Raw genomic sequence first — 17,581 nt, forward strand, 5'->3', positions numbered from 1 at the left:
GTGTGTGCACATAGTGGGATACAGAGAGTACTTTTATTTTATAAGTGTGCATTTCTATAGTGTTTTAAATATGCAAACTATTGAAGATAACGTTGCAAGCCTAATATAATTGTGAAATGATTACAAATGTAATGCTCATATATTTATTGCTTTGGAAGCAGACTGAAACAATTTACTTGACAGTTTCTCTCTCTCTCTCTCTCTCTCTGTGTGTGTGTGGTGTGTATGTGCATGTGTGTATGTGTGTTTCTTTGTCTCAAACTGACTCTGAAGACCAAGTGGAATCTTTCTTCATTTTCTGCAAGTTTTTTCCCCAATGAAAAGGCATAATTTTAATAAACAGAAACAAAATGTTTCCTCAAAGCAGATTACAAAACAATAAGTACAGTATGAACTCAACTCTCTTTGAAAAATTCATGTGTATTTAAAAGCTGAAAAAAACATATGTGTATCTTTCTATCCTGCTTATTCCTGCATTTCATTGATTTATTAATGTGTAGGATGGCCAGGCATGGTTAGTCAAATTCCACATCTGCATCCCATACTTTCCTTCTCTTGATTTCCTGGAAATATCCATGGGGAGCAAGACGGATGTTAGTCACCACCCTGTGATCTATGACCTCAACCGGATTCCATTCCAAGTAAGTTTAGTCTAAGCTTGACTCTGAGTCCTGGAAATCCAGCATCAAAACAGGAAATAATGCAGTTGAGTGGAGAGAAGTCACTTTCTTGGGAAACTGAGGTACCTTGTAACCCACACTTTCATCCTCTTGCATGGGACTAATGGGCTACTTCTCCTACCAGCACAGAACAGAGAATAAAGGATGAGGCAACTGTTATGGCTTCAGTCTTTGCTCTCTTTATGGGCGTGATCTAGAGGTTTTACTTTCTCTTTTGATTTTTTATTAGGCCAGAGTGATAGATTTTCTTTCTTTTCCTTTTCCTTTTCTTTTGTTTTCTTTTCTTCTTTTCTTTTCTTTTCTTCCTTCCTTCCTTCCTTTTCTCTCTTTCTCTTTGACAGGGTCTTACTCTGTCATGCAGGTTAGAGTACAGTGGCATAATCATGGCTCATTACAGCCTTGACCTTCTGGGCTGAAGCGATCCTCCCACCTCAGCCTCCTGAGTATCTGGGACTACAAGCATGCACCACCATGCCCAGCTGATTTTTATTTTTATTTTTTAATAATTTTTTTAAATTATACTTTAAGTTCTAGGGTACAGGTGCACAACTTGCAGGTTTGTTACATATGTATACATGTGCCATGTTGGTGTGCTGCACCCATTAACTCGTCATTTACATTAGGTATTTCTCCTAATGCTATCCCTCCCCCTTCCCCCCACCCCACAACAGGCCCCAGTGTGTGATGTTCCCCACCATGTGTCCAAGTGTTCTCATTGTTCAATTCCCACCTATAAGTGAGAACATGTGGTGTTTGGTTTTCTGTCCTTGTGATAGTTTGCTGAGAATGATGGTTTCCAGCTTCATACGTGTCCCTACAAAGGACATGAACTCATGCTTTTTTATGGCTGCATAGTATTCCACAGTGTATATGTGCCACATTTTCTTAATCCAGTCTATCATTGCTGGACATTTGAGTTGGTTCCAAGTCTTTGCTATTGTGAATAGTGCCGCAATAAACATACGTGTATATGTGTCTTTATAGTAGCATGATTTCTAATCCTTTGGTTATATACCCAGTAACGGGATCACTGGGTCAAATGGTATTTCTAATTCTAGATCCTTGAGGAATCGCCACACTGACTTCCACAATAGTTGAACTAGTTTACGCTCCCACCAACAGTGTAAAAGTGTTCCTATTTCTCCACATCCTCTCCAGCACCTGTTGTTTCCTGACTTTTTAATGATCACCATTCTAACTTATGTGAAATGATATCTCATTGTGGTTTTGATTTGCATTTCTCTGATGGCCAATGATGATGAGCATTTTTTCATGTGTCTGTTGGCTGCATAAATGTCTTCTTTTGAGAAGTGTCTGTTCATATCCTTTGCCCACTTTTTGATGGGGTTGTTTGATTTTCTCTTGTAAATTTGTTTAAGTTCTTTGTAGATTCTGGATATTAGCCCTTTGTCAGATGGGTAGACTGCAAAAATTTTCTCCCATTCTGTAAGTTGCCTGTTCACTCTGATAGTAGTTTCTTTTGCTGTGCAGAAGCTCTTTAGTTTAATTAGATCCCATTTGTCAATTTTGGCTTTTGTTGCCATCGCTTTTGGTGTTTTAGTCATGAAGTCCTTTCCCATGCCTATGTCCTGAATGGTATTGCCTAGGTTTTCTTTTAGGGTTTTTATGGTTTTAGGTCTAACATTTAAGTCTTTAATCCATCTTGAATTAATTTTTGTAAGGAAAGGATCCAGTTTCAGCAGCTGATTTTTAAACTTTTGTAGAGATGAGGTCTAACTATGTTGCCCAGACTTGTCTCAAACTCCTGGGCTGAAGGGATTCTCCCACTTCAGCCTTACAAAGTGATGGGATTACAGGTGTGAGCACTGTACCTGGCCCAGAGTGCTAGATTTCTAAACTGGTTTTGTATCTTCCTTATTCCTAGAAGGATGGTCCCTCCCATTTAGTTTTCTGAGGGCCCCATCTGAGGTAAAGTGGAGTTTCTGCTTCATGTAACGTCTTCTCTACCAGTTAGATGGGCTCAAACCCAGATCCACAAGAGACAGAATAGAGTAGAGGTAGTGTTCTCAAAGATAAATATAGGGCTAAAAGTTTCATACAAACATCTAATTTGCTTGATTTCATGACTTACTTTACAAAAGTTTTTCACATGAAAGCCACTTTCCCTCAGGGTTCCTTTCACATCTGGCACACCAATATCATATGACCCATAGTTCTCTCCTCTCTCTCGACTACAAAAGTAAACTCACAACAAATGTCTCTGTACCATAGTAGTGGAGGAAACTTTTCTAAATATGACTTAATATTCAGAAGCAATAAGGGGAAAGAATGATACATTTGATTTTATATAAAAATGCATGGCAAAAACAAGACCCATAAGAAAAGGAAAATAAAAAATTACCAGTTGGGAAAAATACAACTTACATCACAGAAAAGGGTTATACGTCTAGTATATAGAAAGCTATTGAAAAAGCAAAAGCAACAAACAACATCTTGAGAGGAAAAAGGGCAATAGATGCAAACAAGTATTTCACTGGAAATGTTCCTTAAACATAGGGTAATGAGGAGAGTGAGATAAAAAGAGGTTAGTGAATGTATACAAAAATACAGTTTGATAAAAGCAGTAAGATCTTATGTTTGATAGCACAGTAGGGTGACTACAGTTAACAAAACTTATTGTACATTTCAATATAACTGGAAGAGCAGATTTGGAATGTTCTCAACTCAACCAAATGATAAATATTTGAGGTGATGAATATCCCAGCTACCCAGATTTGATCATTACACATTGTATGCTTGTATCAAAATATTACATTTACCCCAAAATATGTAAAACTAATATATATCCATACAAATTAAAGACTCCAAAAATACACAAAAATGCTCAACTGCTCAACCTAGCTCTTGATAAGAGATGCAAAGAAAATAAGATGAAATGCCTCTTCTCACCAATTATATAGCATTCACAAGCACTGATGGTGGTAATGAGGTAGGAGGTAGGACTTGACTCGGAGGCAGGGCTGGAACACCAGGCCAAATTGGGGACCGGTTAAAATGGGGAAGAGGCAGAAGCACCTCTCCAGAAGACATGCCCACTAGTGTACCATGCCAGTTTACCATTGCCATGGCAACACCCAGAAGTTACCACCCCTTTCCGTGGCAACTACCCAAAGGCTCAGAAGTTACCACCCTTTTTCTAGAAATTTATACATGACATGCTCCTTAATTTGCATGTAATTAAAGGTGGGTCTAAATAGGACTGCAAAACTGCCTCTGAGCTGCTACTATTGACACACTGCCTAAGAGGTAATGAGGTAGCCCTGCTCTGCTGGGGCAATCATGGAGCTGTAACACTGCCACCTCAAATAAACTGTTTTCTTTTACCACCGGCTTGCTTTTGAATTCTTTCCTGGTTGAAGCCAAGAATCTCCCGGGCAAGGTCCCAATTGGGGCTCACCTTCCCTGCATCAGCAATATGAAATGATATAACCCCTAACCAGGGGATTTGATATTATCTAGTTAAATTATATAGGTATTTGCTCTTGGAACCAGCAATCTCTCTTCTAAGAATCTGTCCCAAAGAAACAAGACAGTAAAATAAAATAAAATACAAAACATAAAGGCATAAACAGAAAGCCATTCCTGCAGAACAATTCATAATAGCAGAAGAGTAGAAACAAAATGTCCACGAATAGGAGTTGTGGCTAGTTAAAAAACTTACAGTACATCAATATCTTAGAGTATTATGCAGCTGTAAAAAGCAATGAAGACTTCTTCTCTGTACTGCTATGCAATGGATTCTAGGAGAGATAGATAGAAAGATAGATAGATAGATAGATAGATAGATAGATAGATAGATAGATAGATAGACAGATAGATAGTTGTTGTTGTTGACACAGGGTCTCACTCTGTCACCCAGGTTGGAGTGCTGTGGCACGATCTTGGCTCACTGCAGGCTTGACCTCCCAGGCTCAATCAATGCTCCCGCGTCAGCTCCCCAAGTAGCTTGGACTAAAGGTGCATGCAACTATACCTGCCTAATTTTTGTATTTTTTCTGGAGAGGGGGTTTTGCCATGTTACCCAGGCTAGTCTCGAACTCCGGAGCTCAGGCAATCCACCTGCCTCAGCCTCCCAAAGTGCTAGAATTACAGGCCTGAGCCACCGCACCTGGCCTAGGATATATTGTTAAATTAATAAAGTGAGGTGCAGAAAAATACGTAGCACTGCTGCTGTACAATAATATGTTAGCTACTAGCCACAAGGATATATCTTAATTTAATTAAAATTAAATTAGAGATTCAGTTACTCCATGACAATAGACGCATTGTATGTACGCAATCTTTAATTCCTCAACAAAACACTCAGGCAACTAGTGCCTACTGTTTTGGACACTGCAGACACAGATTACTAGCTCTGAAGAAATGTATATTGCACAGTGAGGATGTAGAATATGCCACCTTTTACCTATGAAAGGGGGAGAAAAGTAATATACATGTTATACTAGCTGATATATAGATATATATATATATACATATATATATATTTTTTTTTTCGAGACAGAGTTTTGTGCTGTCGCCCAGGCTAGAGTGCAGTGGCGCAATCTCCTCTCACTGCAAGCTCCGCCCCCCAGGGTCACACCATTCTCCTGCCTCAGCCTCCCGAGTAGCTGGGACTACAGGCACCCACCACTGCGCCCGGCTAATTTTTTGTATTTTTAGTAGAGACGGGGTTTCACCGTATTAGCCACGATGGCCTCGATCTCCTCACCTCGTGATCCACCCACCTCGGCCTCCCAAAGTGCTGGGATTACAGGCGTGAGCCACCACACCCAGCCACTTGCTAATATTTTTTAAAACTGGAAGGCTAAAACAAACACAAAAAGATAAAAATGATTACCTATAAGGGGACAGAGGAGCAGCCCAAGATGGAAGATGATAATGTATATTCTCCTAAAAATATAATACATATTTACTGCCTCCATGCACTGAAAAGGACAAGAAACAATGACCAACTCAGTAGTAATGAGCAACTCTAGTACTCAGATTATTAACTCTCGCAACATTTCCCCTAAAAAAAAAAATCTGACTCCCTTGCAGAAACGGCTGATTCCAGGACTGGGCAAGAATTGCACTGAATGAGTGTAGACTAAACTATAATACCAGAGAGCACATCAAAAAGACTAGGGAAGAGATAACCCACAGATTGGGAGAAAATACTTGCAAACCACACATCTGTAAGGGAGTAATACCGAAAATACATGAGGAACTCAAATAACTTAATAGCAAGAAGCTACTGGGTAGGCTGAGGGGCAGGAAAATCGCTTGAACCTGGGAGGCAGAGGTCACAGTGAGCTGAGACTGTGCCATTGCATTCCAGCCTGGGAGACAGAGTGAGATCCTGTCTCAAAAATAAAAAAAGATAAAGTGTGCAATTCAGTGTTTTTTTATATATTCACAGTGTTGTGCAACCATCACCAATATATATTTCCTGGCTATTTCCACCACCCCACCAACCCCCGCCAAAGAAAGCCCATAACTGTTAGTAGTCTCTCCCTACAGCCTCTGGCAAACACTAATCTGCTTTCTCTGTGGATGGGGCTGGACTTTTCCTATCAATCAAATAATACAATATGTGGCCTTTTGTGGCAACATTTTTCACTGACCCTAATGTTTTCAAGGTTCATCCATGTTGTAGCATGTAGAATTACTCCATTCTTTCTTTGTGGCTGAATAATATTCCATTCATGGTTATATCACATTTGGTTTACCCATTCACCAGTTGATAGTATTTCGTATATTGAACGACCCTTTTATCCTTGGGATAAATACCACTTGGTCATGGTACATAATTCTCTTAATATGATGTTGGATTTGGTTTGCTAGTATTTTGTCAAGAATTTCTGCATCAATATTCATAAGGGATATTGGCCTATAGTTTGCTTTGTGATGGCTTTATCTTTCTTTGGTATCATGGTAATGTTGGCCTCATAGAATGAGTTAAGAAGTGTTCTGTCTTTACTTTTTAAAGAGTTTGAAAATTGATTTTAGCTTTTAAAAAAATGTTTGGTAGAATTCTCCAGTGAAGACATTTGGTTCAGGGCTTTTTTTTCTTGGGAAGCTGTTGGTTCAGGGCTTTTTTTTCTTGGAAAGCTGTCGATTACTGATTAAATTTTTCTTTCTTTTTTGAGACAGAGTCTTGCTCTGTTGCACACAGGCCGGAGTGCAGTGGCACGATCTCAGCTCACTGCAAGCTCCGCTTCCCAGGTTCGTGCCATTCTCCTGCCTCAGCCTCCCGGGTAGCTGGGACTACAGGCACTTGCCACCACGCCAGGCTAATTTTTTATATTTTTAGTAGAGAAGGGGTTTCATCGTGTTAGCCAGGATGGTCTCGATCTCCTGACCTCATGATCCACCCGCCTTGGCCTCCCAAAGTGCTGGGATTACAGGCGTGAGCCACTGCATCTGGCCAGATTTCTTTACTTGTTATAAATCTGTTCCGATTTTCTATTTCTTCTTGAGTTTTGTTTTATTTTGTTTTCTTTTGGTAGTTTGTGTGTTTCAAAAAAATTGTCTATTTTATCTAAGTTATCTAATTTGTTGATATACAATTTTCATAGCACTCTCTTATAATCCTTCTGGAAGGTCTGTGGTAACACCCCCACTTTCTTGTCTGATTTTAGTAATTTGAGAGTTTTCACTTTCTTCTTGCTCAGTCTAGCTGAAGGATTGTCAGTTATGTTGTTCTTTCACAGAACGTGCTTTTGATTTTATTAATTCTGTTGTTTCACTATTCACTGTTTTATTTATTTTTGTTCTAATCTTTATTATTTCCATCCTTTTCCTAGCTTTGCATTTAGCTTGGTCTTCTCTTCCTAGTTTTGTGAGGTATAAAGTTAGGTTATTGATTTTATAGTCTTCTTTTTTTTAAAATTTTTTTTTCTTTTTATTATTATTATTATTATTATTATTATACTTTAGGCTCTATGGTACATGTGCGCAACGTGCAGGTAAGTTACATATGTATACATGTGCCATGCTGGTGCGCTGCACCCACCAACTCGTCATCTAGCATTAGGTATATCTCCCAATGCTATCCCTCCCCCCTCCCCCCACCCCACAACAGTCCCTGAAGTGTGATGTTCCCCTTCCTGTGTCCATGTGTTGTCATTGTTCAATTCCCACCTATGAGTGAGAATATGCGGTGTTTGGTTTTTTGTTCTTGCGATAGTTTACTGAGAATGATGATTTCCAATTTCATCCATGTCCCTACAAAGGACGTGAACTCATCATTTTTTATGGCTGCATAGTATTCCATGGTGTATATATGCCACATTTTCTTAATCCAGTCTATCATTGTTGGACATTTGGGTTGGTTCCAAGTCTTTGCTATTGTGAATAATGCCGCAATAAACATGTGTGCATGTGTCTTTATAGCAGCATGATTTATACTCCTTTGGGTATATACCCAGTAATGGGATGGCTGGGTCAAATGGAATTTGTAGTTCTAGATCCCTGAGGAATCGCCACACTGACTTCCACAAGGGTTGAACTAGTTTGCAGTCCCACCAACAGTGTAAAAGTGTTCCTATTTCTCCACATCCTCTCCAGCACCTGTTGTTTCCTGACTTTTTAATGATTGCCATTCTAACTGGTGTGAGATGGTATCTCATTGTGGTTTTGATTTGCATTTCTCTGATGGCCAGTGATGGTGAGCATTTTTTCATGTGTTTTTTGGCTGCATAAATGTCTTCTTTTGAGAAGTGTCTGTTCATGTCCTTCGCCCACTTTTTGATGGGGTTGTTTGTTTTTTTCTTGTAAATTTGTTGGAGTTCATTGTAGATTCTGGATATTAGCCCTTTGTCAGATGAGTAGGTTGCGAAAATTTTCTCCCATTTTGTAGGTTGCCTGTTCACTCTGATGGTAGTTTCCTTTGCTGTGCAGAAGCTCTTTAGTTTAATTAGATCCCATTTGTCAATTTTGGCTTTTGTTGCCATTGCTTTTGGTGTTTTCGACATGAAGTCCTTGCCCATGCCTATGTCCTGAATGGTATTGCCTAGGTTTTCTTCTAGGGTTTTTATGGTTTTAGGTCTAACATTTAAGTCTTTAATCCATCTTGAATTAATTTTTGTATAAGGTGTAAGGAAGGGATCGAGTTTCAGCTTTCTACATATGGCTAGCCAGTTTTCCCAGCACCATTTATTAAATAGGGAATCCTTTCCCCATTTCTTGTTTTTATCAGGTTTGTCAAAGATCAGATAGTTGTAGATATGTGGCATTATTTCTGACGGCTCTGTTCTGTTCCATTGATCTATATCTCTGTTTTGGTACCAGTTCCATGCTGTTTTGGTTACTGTAGCCTTGTAGTATAGTTTGAAGTCAGGTAGCGTGATGCCTCCAGCTTTCTTCTTTTGGCTTAGGATTGACTTGGCAATGCGGGCTCTTTTTTGGTTCCATATGAACTTTAAAGTAGTTTTTTCCAATTCTGTGAAGAAAGTCATTGGTAACTTGATGGGGATGGCATTGAATCTGTAAATTACCTTGGGAAGGATAGCCATTTTCACGATATTGATTCTTCCTACCCATGAGCATGGAATGTTCTTCCATTTGTTTGTATCCTCTTTTATTTCATTGAGCAGTGGTTTGTAGTTCTCCTTGAAGAGGTCCTTCACATCCCTTGTAAGTTGGATTCCTAGGTATTTTATTCTCTTTGAAGCAATTGTGAATGGGAGTTCACTCATGATTTGGCTCTCTGTTTGTCTGTTATTGATGTATAAGAATGCTTGTGATTTTTGTACATTGATTTTGTATCCTGAGACTTTGCTGAAGTTGCTTATCAGCTTAAGGAGATTTTGGGCTGAGACAATGGGGTTTTCTAGATATACTATCATGTCATCTGCAAACAGGGACAATTTGACTTCGTCTTTTCCTAATTGAATACCCTTGATTTCCTTCTCTTGCCTGATTGCCCTGGCCAGAACTTCCAACACTATGTTGAATAGGAGTGGTGAGAGAGGGCATCCCTGTCTTGTGCCAGTTTTCAAAGGGAATGCTTCCAGTTTTTGCCCATTCGGTATGATATTGGCTGTGGGTTTGTCATAAATAGCTCTTATTATTTTGAGATACATCCCATCAATACCTAATTTATTGAGAGTTTTTAGCATGAAGGGTTGTTGAATTTTGTCAAAGGCCTTTTCTGCATCTATTGAGATAATCATGTGGTTTTTGACTTTGGTTCTGTTTATATGCTGGATTACATTTATTGATTTGTGTATATTGAACCAGCCTTGCATCCCAGGGATGAAGCCCACTTGATCATGGTGGATAAGCTTTTTGATGTGCTGCTGGATTCTGTTTGCCAGTATTTTATTGAGGATTTTTGCATCAATGTTCATCAAGGATATTGGTCTAAAACTCTCTTTTTTGGTTGTGTCTCTGCCAGGCTTTGGTATCAGGATGCTGCTGGCCTCATAAAATGAGTTAGGGAGGATTCCCTCTTTTTCTATTGATTGGAATAGTTTCAGAAGGAATGGTACCAGCTCCTCCTTGTACCTCTGGTAGAATTCGGCTGTGAACCCATCTGGTCCTGGACTTTTTTTGGTTGGTAAGCTATTGATTATTGCCACAATTTCAGCTCCTGTTATTGGTCTATTCAGAGATTCAACTTCTTCCTGGTTTAGTCTTGGGAGGGTGTATGTGTTGAGGAATTTATCCATTTCTCCTAGATTTTCTAGTTTATTTGTGTAGAGGTGTTTGTAATATTCTCTGATGGTAGTTTGTATTTCTGTGGGATCGGTGGTGATATCCCCTTTATCATTTTTTATTGCATCTATTTGATTCTTCTCTCTTTTTTTCTTTATTAATCTTGCTAGCGGTCTATTAATTTTGTTGATCCTTTCAAAAAACCAGCTCCTGGATTCATTGATTTTTTGAAGGGTTTTTTGTGTCTCTATTTCCTTCAGTTCTGCTCTGATTTTAGTTATTTCTTGCCTTCTGCTAGCTTTTGAATGTGTTTGCTCTTGCTTTTCTAGTTCTTTTAATTGTGATGTTAGGGTGTCAATTTTGGATCTTTCCTGCTTTCTCTTGTGGGCATTTAGTGCTATAAATTTCCCTCTACACACTGCTTTGAATGCATCCCAGAGATTCTGGTATGTTGTGTCTTGGTTCTCGTTGGTTTCAAAGAACATCTTTATTTCTGCCTTCATTTCGTTATGTACCCAGTAGTCATTCAGGAGCAGGTTGTTCAGTTTCCATGTAGTTGAGCGGTTTTGAGTGAGATTCTTAATCCTGAGTTCTAGCTTAATTTCTATGTATTTGTGAATTTTCCAGTTTTCTTTTTGTTATTGAATTCTACTTTCATTCCATTATGGTTGGAGAAGATCTTTTGTATGATTTCAATATTTTAAAAATGTATTGAAAGCTGGGTGTGGTGGCTCACACCTGTAATCCCAGCAGTTTGGGAGGCTGAGGTGGGCAGATCACGAGGTCAGGAGGTCGAAACCATCCTGGCTAACATGGTGAAACCCTGTCTCTACTAAAAATACAAAAACAAAATTAGCCGGCCATGGTGGTGGGCACCTGTAGTCCCAGCTACTCGGGAGGCTGAGGCAGGAGAATGGCGTGAACCTGGGAGGTGGAGGTTGCAGTAAGCCGAGATCATGCCACTGCACTCCAGCCTGGGCAACAGAGCAGGACATCATCTCAGAAAAAAAAAATGTATTGAGACCTGTCTTTTGGTCTAACATATGACCTATCCTAGAGAATGTTCCATTTAACTTGAGGAGAATGTGTATTTGTTGTTGGATGGAGGGTTCTGTAGATATCTGATAGGTATAGTTGGTTTATGGTGTTGTTTAAATCCTCTATTTCCTTACTGACCTTCTCTCTAGTGGTTCTATTAATTATTGATTATGGGGAATTAAAATCTCCAACTATTATCAGAGAGTAGAACTGTCTATTTCTCCCTTCAATTCAGTCAGTTTTTGCTTCACGTATTTTTGGGATCTGTTGTTAGGAGCATATATTTTATAATTGTTACATATTCTTCTTTTTAGAAACTAATGTTTACTTTCCATCAACTTTATTTTCATTTTGCTTAAGAGCCTGTGAAAGAACAGCTTAAGACCACCTAGTGGTGGTTCTTACCCATTCAGTGGCCTGAACAGCGGGAGTTGCAAAGCAGTCTTCAGTGGCAGGCTGTGGGCGACTCTTCAGTGGGGAATTTCTGAATAGGCACAGAGGGCACCTGTAGGCCTTCAAACTGGTCTGCAACCTCAGGTTGAGTGGCACTGAACTCAGAGCGGAAGCAGTCCATTTACCCTGAAATTTCTCCTTGATCACAGCTTTTTCAGCAGCAGCTTGTGCTCTTCCTTTTCAATCATTGCAGGATCTCTGTGGAAATAGAGATCAGCATGACCTTCCATGGGATTTCATAGAAGATGGTGCCATGCATGTGTAGAACTTCCTGAGTCAGCCTCCACCATATCAGACCCACCAAGTGAGAGCTCTTGTTGTTGCATTGCATGTCAATGTACACATAGCACAGAGAAGAAACTGTTACACAGAGCAATTGTGGGCAGATTTATGTAAGATGCCTCTGTCAGAGTCTGGTGGTCAGCCTTAGGATTGATAACCACCAGAAGACATGGTTCCTGGAAGGCTGCTTGGATCTGGTTAGTGAAGGTTTCAGGAGTGAAGTGGCCATAAATAGGAGTGGCTACACTGGCAGCAGCAAACTTCAGCATAGCCTTCTGGCCAGTATTCCTAGAGGATATGACACTGACATCAGCAGGGTCTTCACTGGCAACAATGGCATGAACTGCCACCAGAAGCTTCTCCCAGGTCCTTCTCAAGGAAAAGTGATGGCATACTGATTAGATGTATGATGCCAATGCCATCACTTTTCCTTTTGTAGACGTACTGCTCTATTTGGAGTCAAGGTTGGTGCCACCTAAGTAGATTCCTACTGAAAGGAATTTGAGGACCTCCTCCTTCATTTACAGGACATCAAGGGCTCCAGACGTTGTGAAAGTTTCCCTTTAAGTTATGACACGAATCCAGAACAACACTGTATAGATCCCTTTCTGGGTTGTGCAGAAAGACAACTGTTACATATTCTTGGTGTTTTGACCCTTTTATAAATATATAATATCTGTCTTCATCTGTTATAACAATTCTTGAGTCTATTTTGCCTCACAGTAGTATAGCCTTCCCACCTCTTTTTGGTTACTATTTGCAAAGAATATTTTTTCCCATCATTTCACTTTCAACTAAGTTATGTCTTGGAATCTAAAGCAAGTTTCTTGTGGACAGCACATAGTTGGATTATGTATTTTTATTCATTCTTCCAATCTCCACCTTTTAATCGAAGAATTTCATCCATTTATATTTAATTACTGATAAGAAAAGACTTAGTTCTGCCATTTGTTTTATATTTTCAAATTTGTTTTATATTTCTTATACTTTTTTGTTCCACTACTATTAATTTCTTTTGTGATTTATTTCTTCTAGTGTATCATTTTGATGCTTTTCTCATTTATTTTTCTGTATTTTTTTAGTTTTTCTCCCAGTCATTACCGTGGCTATTACAACGATCATATTAACTTTATAATAATCAAGTTTGAGGTAATATCAACTTAGTTTCTTTTTTTTTTTTTTTTTTTGAGATGTGGTCTTTCTCTGTCACCCAGGCTGGAGGGCAGTGGTATGATCATGGCTCACTGCATCCTCAACCTCTTGGGTTCAAGCAATTCTCCTGCCTTAGCCTCCTGAATAGCTAAGGACTACAGGCATGTAACACCACACTTTGCTAATTTTTTTTTTTTTTTTTTTTGTAGAGATGGGGTCTCCATATGTTGCCCGGGCTGGCATGGAACTCCTGGACTCAAGCAATCCTCCTGCCACCTCAGCCTCCCAAAGTGCTGGGATTACAGGTATGAGCCATCACGCCTGGCCATATTTATTCAAATTTTTTAAAATTTACACATTTTGATACATTTATACCTAAGTATTTGATTTTTTGCTACTAATATGAATAATATTACGTTTTCAGTTTCAAATTCCAATCATTTATTGCTGGTATATAAGAAAGCAATTGACGTTTATATATTAACATTGTATCCTGGAACACTGCTATTATCACGTAATAGCTCCAAGAGTTTGTTGTCATTGTTGTTGTTGATTCTTTGGAATTAACTATATAGATAATCACATCATCTGTGAAAAATGACAGCTTTATTTCTTCCTTTCTAATTTGTATATCTGTATTTCCTGTTTTGTCTTATTGCATTGGCTAAGACTTCCAGTAAGGCATTGAATAAGAGAAATGAGAGGGGGCATCTTTCCCTTGTTCCTTGATCTTTGCCTTGATATTAGAGGAAAAGCAGCTAGTCTCTCATCATTAAGTATGATGTTATAGGTTTTTGGGTAGACGTTCTTTATCAAATTGTGGAATTCCCCTAAGGTAATAGTTTTATGAGTTTTTATGATTAGTGGGTGTTAGATTTTTATCACATGCTTTTTCTGCATCTATTGATAGGATTATATGATTTTTCTTCTTTGGCTTGTTGATGTGATGAATTACATTAATCGATTTTCGAATGTTGAACCAGTCTTGCACATCTTGAATAAATCTCGTCTGGTCAGAGCATGTGATTCTTTTTATGCAATGTTGTATTTGATTTTGGTTTCATTGCTGAAAATTCTCCATCAATTTTCTATTTCCAATTTCATTAATTTCTGCTGTAATTTTTATTGTTTCTTTTCTTTTGCTCACTTTCTTTTGGATCTAACTTGCTCCCATTTTTCTAGGGTGGAAGCATAGATTATTGACTTTAGATCTTTTCTTTATTCTAATATATATGTTCAATGCTATAAATTTCCTTCTAGGCATTGCTTTTACTGCATTCTGCAAATTTCAGTAAGTTGTATTTTCATATTAATTTAATTCAAATATCTTAAAATTTCTTTGACTTGTGTGTTACTTAGAAATATGTTGTTTAATTGTCAAGTATATTGGGGTTTTTCAGCTATCTTTCTGTATTAATTTCTAGTTTAATTCCGCTGAAGACTGACAGCATATTCTGTATGCTTTCTATTCTTTTAAATTTGTTATGGTGTGTTTTATAACCCAGAATGTGGTCTATATTCATAAATATTCCATATGAGCTTGAGTAGAATGCATATTCTACTGTTGTTGGGTGAAGTATTCTACAATGCCAATTAGATCCAGCTGATTGATGGTGCCGCTGAGTTCAACCATGTCCTTATTGACTTTTTCCCTGCTAGATCTGTCTATTATTGGTAGAGGGCTTTTCAAATTTTCAACTATAACAGTGAATTCATCTATTCCTATTTTCAGGTCTGTTAGTTTTTTCTTCGTGTATTTTATTTTTCATATTTATTTATTTATTTATTTTTGAGATGGAGTCTCACTCTGTCGCCCAGACTGGAGTGCAGAGGCGTGATCTTGGCTCACTGCAACCTCTGCCTCCCAGGTTCAAGCGATTCTCCTGCCTCAGCCTCCCCAGGAGCTGTGACTAGAGGCGCGTACCACCATGCGTGGCTAATTTTTGTATTTTTTGGTAAAGACAGGGTTTCACCATATTGGTCAGGCTGGTCTAGAATCCTGACCTCAAGTGATCCGCCTACCTCAGCCTCCCAAAGTGCTGGGATTACAGGCATGAGCCACCACACCCGGCCCTGAATTACACACTTTAAAATGGTGATTTTTCTTTTTTCTTTTCTTTTTTTCTGAGATGGAGTCTCACTCTTTTGCCCAAGCTGGAGTGCAGTGGTGCAATCTCAGCTCACTGCAACCTCTGCTTCCCAGGTTCAAGCGATTCTTCTGCCTCAGCCTACCGAGTAGCAGGCATGCACCCCCATGCTCGGCTAATTTTTTTATAAAATGGTGAATTTTTAATATGGAATTATATCTAAATAAAAGTGCTAAAACCCCAAAATGATATCAGATGTTGAATTGTAGGTAACATGTTATAATTTCTACTGGAATTTTAAGGCATAATTTCTAGAAATGATTTACATTGTGGCATAATTCAAGACTGACAACTCTCTAATCAGTACTTAGAATTTATACTTTGAACCTGATGAAAAAATAAAGAAAAACAAGAATTTGTATGATATTTTCACTGTTTCAGGTAAGAGTGAGCCTGGAAGGAGTTGGGGAAGAACACATCAGCTTCAGCCTAAACTATTTTTCTCTATTTAATTTGCATATGTTTTTAGCAGGCATTTTAGTAGTCTCCAGTTCAGAAGACATATCACATTCCTCACCTGTGGGGAGCAAGAGTTGGGCAATTCTGAGTCAACGTGGCAAGCTCAGTTCCCACTGGGTAAATCCGGTAGAGGCGGACACAGATATACACACACTCACACACACTCAGCAGAAAGGACTACTATCCTAAAACTTCTGTTTGACATCAGGGCCCAAACAACATTAAGGCAGTACTCATCTAGTGTGTTAAAAAACAAAACAAAACAAAACAAAAATAACCCTGTTTTTTCTCTGCAGTGGACACCAGCTGGGCATCCTCTAACCCAATTCAATTCTGATGTTATCTACCTGGAGATAGCATTAGATGCCACAAGTTGCAGTCTCTGTCCCATAAGACTATCCCCACTTCAGGCACCAGTGGCAAGTCTCGGCCTCTGGAACTTCTGACCAACCGGCTTCAGGTTAAGGTTCCCAAAACCCCTTATTCAGGCTTGACTAATTTGCTAGAGTGGCTCACAAAACTCAGGGACACGTGTATACTGGCTTATTATGAAGAATATTTTAAAAGATACAAGTAAGCAACCAGATGAAGAGATACATAGGGCAAGGTCCGAAAGAGTCCCGAGCACAGGAGCTCTCGTTCCTGTGGAGTTGGGGTGTACTGCCCTCCCGGCAAGCTGATGAGTTCTTGTTTACCTTCTTGCAGGCCTCCATGAGTTTAGCTGTCCAGAAGCTCTCTGTGTCCCATCCCCTTGGGCCTTTTATCAAGATGTCATTAGATAGGCAGGACTATCATGAACAACAATGTAAAAATGTGATTGAACAAAAAGGGTATGATCTAACACTATTAGACTGAGTAGGGAAACCCAGCAAGGCCTGACTATTCAGATTCTTCTTGGCCTCTCTGTGCAGCATTTCTTCATCCTGGGTATGGGGGAGGACCCCTTCTGAATTGGAGTCTTATTGAGGTAGAGACCCACAGGATTTATTTCCCTGGTCCTGACAGATTAAAGTGAAGAAACTGGCAAAAACCAGCAGATGGCAACAAAAGCGATCTCTAGCTGCTCTCATTGCTCATTAGTATAAGACACTCCCACTCAGTGCCACAGTTTACAAAATGCCATGGCAATGGCCCAGAAGTTACTGCTCCTTTCCTAGAAAGTCCTAAATAACCTACCCTTCAATTTGCATTAACTCACTCCCTAATTTGTGTGTAATTGAAAGTGGGAATAAGTGAGTATAAATATAGTTGCCAAGAGCTCATATGTTGCTGACTCTGGGTGCACTGCCTTTGATTTAGCTCTGCTCCACAAAGAGCAGTACTGTTCAAAAACAGATTGTTGCCCAGCATCACTAGCTCACCCTTGATTTATTTTTCAGGGTGAAGCCCAGAAGCCTCCCTGGCTAAGCCCCAAATATCGGAGCTTCCCATTCCTGTATCATTATGACCTACAGCCAGACAAGGTAAATCAGAGAATTTACTCATGGCCACCTCCAAGACAGAAAGGCAGGGGAAAACTAGAGTATATTTTTAGTTTATGTGGCCTGCCTTGGAGAGAAAAAAGGAGTAGATGAAAGGAGAGCAAGAGAAGGTCAGAGAGAGAAATTCTGTCTTTTGAAGCCTGAAAGTGCCCCAACATACACGGAAAGGCAGTCTTTGTTTTTTTTTTTTTTTTTTTTTTTTGAGACAGTTTTGCTGTGTCGCCCAGGC

At 39.2% G+C, this 17,581-nt stretch overlaps 1 long non-coding RNA gene and 1 pseudogene across 2 annotated transcripts; one reads left to right on the forward strand and one right to left on the reverse strand.

Moving 5' to 3' along the window:
• Positions 1-627: 627 nt before the first annotated feature.
• On the forward strand, positions 628-17,368 carry LOC134739053 (uncharacterized). Of its 2 annotated transcripts, none has more exons than XR_010125501.1 (3): positions 628-742; positions 13,475-13,570; positions 14,526-17,368. It is a non-coding gene; the product is annotated as an uncharacterized LOC134739053 (long non-coding RNA). The 2 variants fall into 2 exon arrangements; XR_010125502.1 differs by having other exon boundaries at positions 17,251-17,334.
• On the reverse strand, positions 11,975-13,235 carry LOC129024156 (small ribosomal subunit protein uS2-like; annotated as a pseudogene).
• Positions 17,369-17,581: the final 213 nt, after the last annotated feature.

This window comes from Pongo pygmaeus, chromosome X, assembly GCF_028885625.2.
Source record: "Pongo pygmaeus isolate AG05252 chromosome X, NHGRI_mPonPyg2-v2.0_pri, whole genome shotgun sequence".
Taxonomy (NCBI): Eukaryota; Metazoa; Chordata; class Mammalia; order Primates; family Hominidae; genus Pongo; species Pongo pygmaeus.